Source organism: Anastrepha obliqua, unplaced genomic scaffold (genome assembly GCF_027943255.1).
Source record: "Anastrepha obliqua isolate idAnaObli1 unplaced genomic scaffold, idAnaObli1_1.0 ptg000139l, whole genome shotgun sequence".
NCBI classification, from domain to species: Eukaryota; Metazoa; Arthropoda; class Insecta; order Diptera; family Tephritidae; genus Anastrepha; species Anastrepha obliqua.
In genome coordinates, this window is record NW_026562238.1 from 200,001 (window position 1) to 207,500 (window position 7,500).

At 30.2% G+C, this 7,500-nt stretch overlaps 2 non-coding genes and 1 pseudogene across 2 annotated transcripts in view; all 3 read left to right on the plus strand.

Annotated features, from left to right (window-relative positions):
- Positions 1 to 3,172: 3,172 nt before the first annotated feature.
- On the plus strand, positions 3,173 to 5,163 carry LOC129252040 (small subunit ribosomal RNA). Its single transcript, XR_008583220.1, has one exon. It is a non-coding gene; the product is annotated as a small subunit ribosomal RNA (ribosomal RNA).
- A 594-nt stretch (positions 5,164 to 5,757) lies between these two features.
- On the plus strand, positions 5,758 to 5,938 carry LOC129252032 (5.8S ribosomal RNA; annotated as a pseudogene).
- Positions 5,939 to 6,380: 442 nt separating this feature from the next.
- Positions 6,381 to 7,500, plus strand: part of LOC129252058 (large subunit ribosomal RNA) — a 3,986-nt gene continuing 2,866 nt past the window's right edge. The window contains exon 1 of the ribosomal RNA XR_008583235.1: positions 6,381 to 7,500. This exon is cut by the window's right edge and continues 2,866 nt beyond it. This is a non-coding gene — a ribosomal RNA (large subunit ribosomal RNA).

Here is a 7,500-nt window from a genome sequence, read left to right on the forward strand (position 1 = left end):
CATTTCAAATCAAACTGAAATGTATTGAAATGAATTTTTCCCATACATTTTTGACAATGTGAGGTGTGCATGGCAAAAAACACTCACGGTGAAGGCATGTGATATAATATGAAAATATCAAAAGTTAACTAACCAATGATATTGAAGCATATAAATCGAATCATAACTATATGAAACTCGAATTTGAGCCATATTAAACTGGTAATATTGTGATTTTATGCCTGGTTTTCCATACGTTAGTTTAAATAGAAAAAAATTCTCGAATATATATACATATATGAAGAATCTATATTCTATACTAACATTTTATGGAATATAACCTTGGCATATTGCCATTAAAATATATAATAAAGACATTTCAAATCAAACTGAAATGTATTGAAATGAATTTTTCCCATACATTTTTGACAATGTGAGGTGTGCATGGCAAAAAACACTCACGGTGAAGGCATGTGAAATAATATGAAAATATCAAAAGTTAACTAACCAATGATATTGAAGCATATAAATCGAATCATAACTATATGAAACTCGAATTTAAGCCATATTAAACTGGTAATATTGTGATTTTATGCCTGGTTTTCCATACGTTAGTTTAAATAGAGAGTTATGGAATATAACCTTGGCATATTGGCACTAAAATATATAATAAAGACATTTCAAATCAAACTGAAATGTATTGAAATGAATTTTTCCCATACATTTTTGACAATGTGAGGTGTGCATGGCAAAAAACACTCACGGTGAAGGCATGTGAAATAATATGAAAATATCAAAAGTTAACTAACCAATGATATTGAAGCATATAAATCGAATCATAACTATATGAAACTCGAATTTAAGCCATATTAAACTGGTAATATTGTGATTTTATGCCTGGTTTTCCATACGTTAGTTTAAATAGAGAGTTATGGAATATAACCTTGGCATATTGGCACTAAAATATATAATAAAGACATTTCAAATCAAACTGAAATGTATTGAAATGAATTTTTCCCATACATTTTTGACAATGTGAGGTGTGCATGGCAAAAAACACTCACGGTGAAGGCATGTGATATAATATGAAAATATCAAAAGTTAACTAACCAATGATATTGAAGCATATAAATCGAATCATAACTATATGAAACTCGAATTTGAGCCATATTAAACTGGTAATATTGTGATTTTATGCCTGGTTTTCCATACGTTAGTTTAAATAGAAAAAAATTCTCGAATATATATACATATATGAAGAATCTATATTCTATACTAACATTTTATGGAATATAACCTTGGCATATTGCCATTAAAATATATAATAAAGACATTTCAAATCAAACTGAAATGTATTGAAATGAATTTTTCCCATACATTTTTGACAATGTGAGGTGTGCATGGCAAAAAACACTCACGGTGAAGGCATGTGAAATAATATGAAAATATCAAAAGTTAACTAACCAATGATATTGAAGCATATAAATCGAATCATAACTATATGAAACTCGAATTTAAGCCATATTAAACTGGTAATATTGTGATTTTATGCCTGGTTTTCCATACGTTAGTTTAAATAGAGAGTTATGGAATATAACCTTGGCATATTGGCACTAAAATATATAATAAAGACATTTCAAATCAAACTGAAATGTATTGAAATGAATTTTTCCCATACATTTTTGACAATGTGAGGTGTGCATGGCAAAAAACACTCACGGTGAAGGCATGTGATATAATATGAAAATATCAAAAGTTAACTAACCAATGATATTGAAGCATATAAATCGAATCATAACTATATGAAACTCGAATTTGAGCCATATTAAACTGGTAATATTGTGATTTTATGCCTGGTTTTCCATACGTTAGTTTAAATAGAGAGTTATGGAATATAACCTTGGCATATTGGCACTAAAATATATAATAAAGACATTTCAAATCAAACTGAAATGTATTGAAATGAATTTTTCCCATACATTTTTGACAATGTGAGGTGTGCATGGCAAAAAACACTCACGGTGAAGGCATGTGATATAATATGAAAATATCAAAAGTTAACTAACCAATGATATTGAAGCATATAAATCGAATCATAACTATATGAAACTCGAATTTGAGCCATATTAAACTGGTAATATTGTGATTTTATGCCTGGTTTTCCATACGTTAGTTTAAATAGAAAAAAATTCTCGAATATATATACATATATGAAGAATCTATATTCTATACTAACATTTTATGGAATATAACCTTGGCATATTGCCATTAAAATATATAATAAAGACATTTCAAATCAAACTGAAATGTATTGAAATGAATTTTTCCCATACATTTTTGACAATGTGAGGTGTGCATGGCAAAAAACACTCACGGTGAAGGCATGTGATATAATATGAAAATATCAAAAGTTAACTAACCAATGATATTGAAGCATATAAATCGAATCATAACTATATGAAACTCGAATTTGAGCCATATTAAACTGGTAATATTATGATTTTATTCCTGGTTTTCCATACGTTAGTTTAAATAGAAAAAATTTTCGAATATATATACATATATGAAGAATCTATATTCTATACTAACATGTTATGGCATATTGGTGTTATTGTATTTTATTCCTGGTTTTCTATAGTTAGTTTAAATAGAAATAAATTTTTGAATTCAAAATTTTATATTCTATACTAGCATTACATAGAAATTATCCTCAACTGTTTGTTTCTTGTATAAATACAGGAAATTAAACAGATGATGAAGAGAAAAAAATAAGAAAAACAAAAATTTATAAGAAAAATTAAATTTTAAACAAAGGAAAAGAGGAGAAAATTTTTTCAATCATATATATTTATTATTAAAAAATAGAATTATGAAATTATTAATTTCAATTCAAAGAGAAAAATTATGTAATATATGAAATTATTACATTAAAAATGCATTTGAAAAAAAAGTAAAATGTTATTAAGAATGATAAATTATTTGAAAATTGGCAAATATTAAGAAGAAATATCGTTCTTATATTTTTATATAAAATATATAATATAGAGAACGAAAATTCTTTTTCATAAAAAACGGTTTTTGAATTTTGATAAGAAAAGCTAAAGGGGGGTCGCCCCTTTACTTTTTATATACACCGTAATTTATGAAATTTTCAAATATGAAAAACAAAGAAAAATATATAAATAAAAATATTATTCTGGTTGATCCTGCCAGTAGTTATATGCTTGTCTCAAAGATTAAGCCATGCATGTCTAAGTACAAACAAATTAAAAGTGAAACCGCAAAAGGCTCATTATATCAGTTATGGTTCCATAGATCGTTAACAGTTACTTGGATAACTGTGGTAATTCTAGAGCTAATACATGCAATATAAACACGGACCTTATGGAACGTGTGCTTTTATTAGACTAAAACCAAGCGATCATTTGATCGTTAAATTGGTTGAACTCTAGATAACTTGCAGATCGTATGGTCCCGTACCGACGACAGATCTTTCAAATGTCTGCCCTATCAACTTTTGATGGTAGTATCTAGGACTACCATGGTTGCAACGGGTAACGGGGAATCAGGGTTCGATTCCGGAGAGGGAGCCTGAGAAACGGCTACCACATCTAAGGAAGGCAGCAGGCGCGTAAATTACCCACTCCCAGTTCGGGGAGGTAGTGACGAAAAATAACAATACAGGACTCATATCCGAGGCCCTGTAATTGGAATGAGTACACTTTAAATCCTTTAACAAGGACCTATTGGAGGGCAAGTCTGGTGCCAGCAGCCGCGGTAATTCCAGCTCCAATAGCGTATATTAAAGTTGTTGCGGTTAAAACGTTCGTAGTTGAATTTGTGCTTCATACGGGTAGTACAACTATATATTGTGGTATGTACATTACCTTATGTATGTAAGCGTATTACCGGTGGAGTTCTTATATATAATTAATACAATGTATTTTTTATATATTCCTCCTATTTAAACCTACTTCAGTGCTCTTCATCGAGTGTTGTTGTGGGCCGGTACAATTACTTTGAACAAATTAGAGTGCTTAAAGCAGGCTCCAAATGCCTGAATATTTTGTGCATGGAATAATGAAATAAGACCTCTGTTCTACTTTCATTGGTTTTTAGATCAAGAGGTAATGATTAATAGAAGCAGTTTGGGGGCATTAGTATTACGACGCGAGAGGTGAAATTCTTGGACCGTCGTAAGACTAACTTAAGCGAAAGCATTTGCCAAAGATGTTTTCATTAATCAAGAACGAAAGTTAGAGGTTCGAAGGCGATCAGATACCGCCCTAGTTCTAACCATAAACGATGCCAGCTAGCAATTGGGTGTAGCTACTACTATGGCTCTCTCAGTCGCTTCCCGGGAAACCAAAGCTTTTGGGCTCCGGGGGAAGTATGGTTGCAAAGCTGAAACTTAAAGGAATTGACGGAAGGGCACCACCAGGAGTGGAGCCTGCGGCTTAATTTGACTCAACACGGGAAAACTTACCAGGTCCGAACATAAGCGTGTAAGACAGATTGATAGCTCTTTCTCGAATCTATGGGTGGTGGTGCATGGCCGTTCTTAGTTCGTGGAGTGATTTGTCTGGTTAATTCCGATAACGAACGAGACTCAAATATATTAAATAGATGCTTTCAGGATTATGATGTTGAAACTTATATAGCCTTCTTTCATGCGTACATCTTGAATGTACAAGTGTTTGAATGTGTTTATATAAGTGGAGTCGTACCTGTTGGTTTGTCCCATTATAAGGACACTAGCTTCTTAAATGGACAAATTGCGTCTAGCAGTAACGAGATTGAGCAATAACAGGTCTGTGATGCCCTTAGATGTCCTGGGCTGCACGCGCGCTACAATGAAAGTATCAACGTGTATTTCCTAGACCGAGAGGTCCGGGTAAACCGCTGAACCACTTTCATGCTTGGGATTGTGAACTGAAACTGTTCACATGAACTTGGAATTCCCAGTAAGTGCGAGTTATTAACTCGCATTGATTAAGTCCCTGCCCTTTGTACACACCGCCCGTCGCTACTACCGATTGAATTATTTAGTGAGGTCTCCGGACGTGATCACTGTGACGCCTCGTGTGTCACGGTTGTTTCGCAAAAGTTGACCGAACTTGATTATTTAGAGGAAGTAAAAGTCGTAACAAGGTTTCCGTAGGTGAACCTGCGGAAGGATCATTATTGTGTTCCATATCCGTAAGAAAAACAAACAAACAAACAAACAAACAAACAGACAAGCAAACAAACGAACAAAAAGAAAAAAAAAAAAAAAAAAAAAAGAAAAAAAAAAAAAATTTATATAATTATTTTGAATCCATAATTCTTTTTATTCTTTTTCATTCAATTTGTGATCCATCAATTATATCATATTAAATATAATATATGATGGTACATTTTGTAATGTTTTTTCTTATTTTTTTCTTTTAAAAACCTTTAAACATGAAAATAAAAAGTTGTACTTATTATTCATTTGATTGAATGATAAGTTAATTTGTTCACAATAACAAAAGTGGTATATATTTATTATATTATTATATATACATAAAATGATTAAAAAAATACAAAATAATTGAATCATAATAAATACCACCACTGTATTATTGTTGAACTAAGACATTCGCAACTTAATAAAAATGTTTAGAGTTAAATATATTTGATATATATTATTGAAAGAAAATCAATTTATATATTATTAATATTATTTAATTTTACTCTTTCAATTAATATATGCAAAAAAAAATTGACATTTGTTATAAATAAAAATAAATAAAAAAATACTCTAAGCGGTGGATCACTTGGCTCATGGGTCGATGAAGAACGCAGCAAACTGTGCGTCATCGTGTGAACTGCAGGACACATGAACATCGACATTTTGAACGCATATCGCAGTCCATGCTGTTATGTACATTAAATTCAATTTTAAAGTACTGCTTGGACTACATATGGTTGAGGGTTGTAAGACTATGCTAAATAAGTTGCTTATTCTTTTATAAAAATAATTGAATTTAAGCAAATGTGTATATTATTGGATTTTAAATAATTCATAATATTAATAGCAAAAAAAATAAAGATATATAATGAATTTTATTTATTATATATTCTTTAAAAAAAAAATCCTCTCAAATAAAATGAAATGATGAAAATATTGAATCTAAGTATTCTTTACAAAAAATTTTCATATTATTTATATATATATATAAAATAATAATTTATATATGTAATTAAAAGGAGGAATGTCTAGCATAAAAATTAAATTTTTTATTCTAGGATTGCCTCATTTTACATTATTATTATTTTTATATATTTACAATATATAAAAGGAGAAAAGAAAAATAGAGATGAAAAGATGATATAATTTTTTTATTAAATTGTGAGAAGATAAAAAAAGAATATTAAAACAACCTCAACTCATATGGGATTACCCCCTGAATTTAAGCATATTAATGAGGGGAGGAAAAGAAACTAACAAGGATTTTCTTAGTAGCGGCGAGCGAAAAGAAAATAGTTCAGCACTAAGTCACTTTGTCTATATGTCAAATGTGAGATGCAGTGTATGGAATATCTTAATATCTAGTATGAGAAATTAACGATTTAAGTCCTTCTTAAATGAGGCCATTTACCCATAGAGGGTGCCAGGCCCGTATAACGTTAATGATTACTAGAAAGATATTTCCAAAGAGTCGTGTTGCTTGATAGTGCAGCACTAAGTGGGTGGTAAACTCCATCTAAAACTAAATATAACCATGAGACCGATAGTAAACAAGTACCGTGAGGGAAAGTTGAAAAGAACTCTGAATAGAGAGTTAAATAGTACGTGAAACTGCTTAGAGGTTAAGCCCGATGAACCTGAATATCCATTATGAAAAATTCATCATTAAATAATTAAAAAAATAATGTGCATTTTTTTCATATAAGGACATTGTAATCTATTAACATAATAAAGTATTTATCAAAAGATCATTGGTGATATTAAGTTTATTTAAATTAATTTGCTTTTTAAGCATATTAACATAAAATAAATACTAATGATTTGATAAAGTGTTGATAGATTTTATTATATATAATGCTAAAATTCATTTTTTGAATTTTACAAAAAATTTAATATCTATGATATTAATATTTATTTGTATGCATTTATATGATTAACAATGCGAAAGATTCAGGATACCTTCGGGACCCGTCTTGAAACACGGACCAAGGAGTCTAACATATGTGCAAGTCATTGAGTTATATTAAACTTAATGGCATAATTAACTTAACTTAAATATAATGGGATTAATTTTTAGTCTATTTTTTAATAAATAGTCAATTAATTCAATCCCGGGGCGTTCCATATAGTTATGTATAATGATAATTTATTATTATTTATACCTCTAACTGGAGCGTACCTTGAGCATATATGCTGTGACCCGAAAGATGGTGAACTATACTTGATCAGGTTGAAGTCAGGGGAAACCCTGATGGAAGACCGAAACAGTTCTGACGTGCAAATCGATTGTCAGAATTGAGTATAGGGGC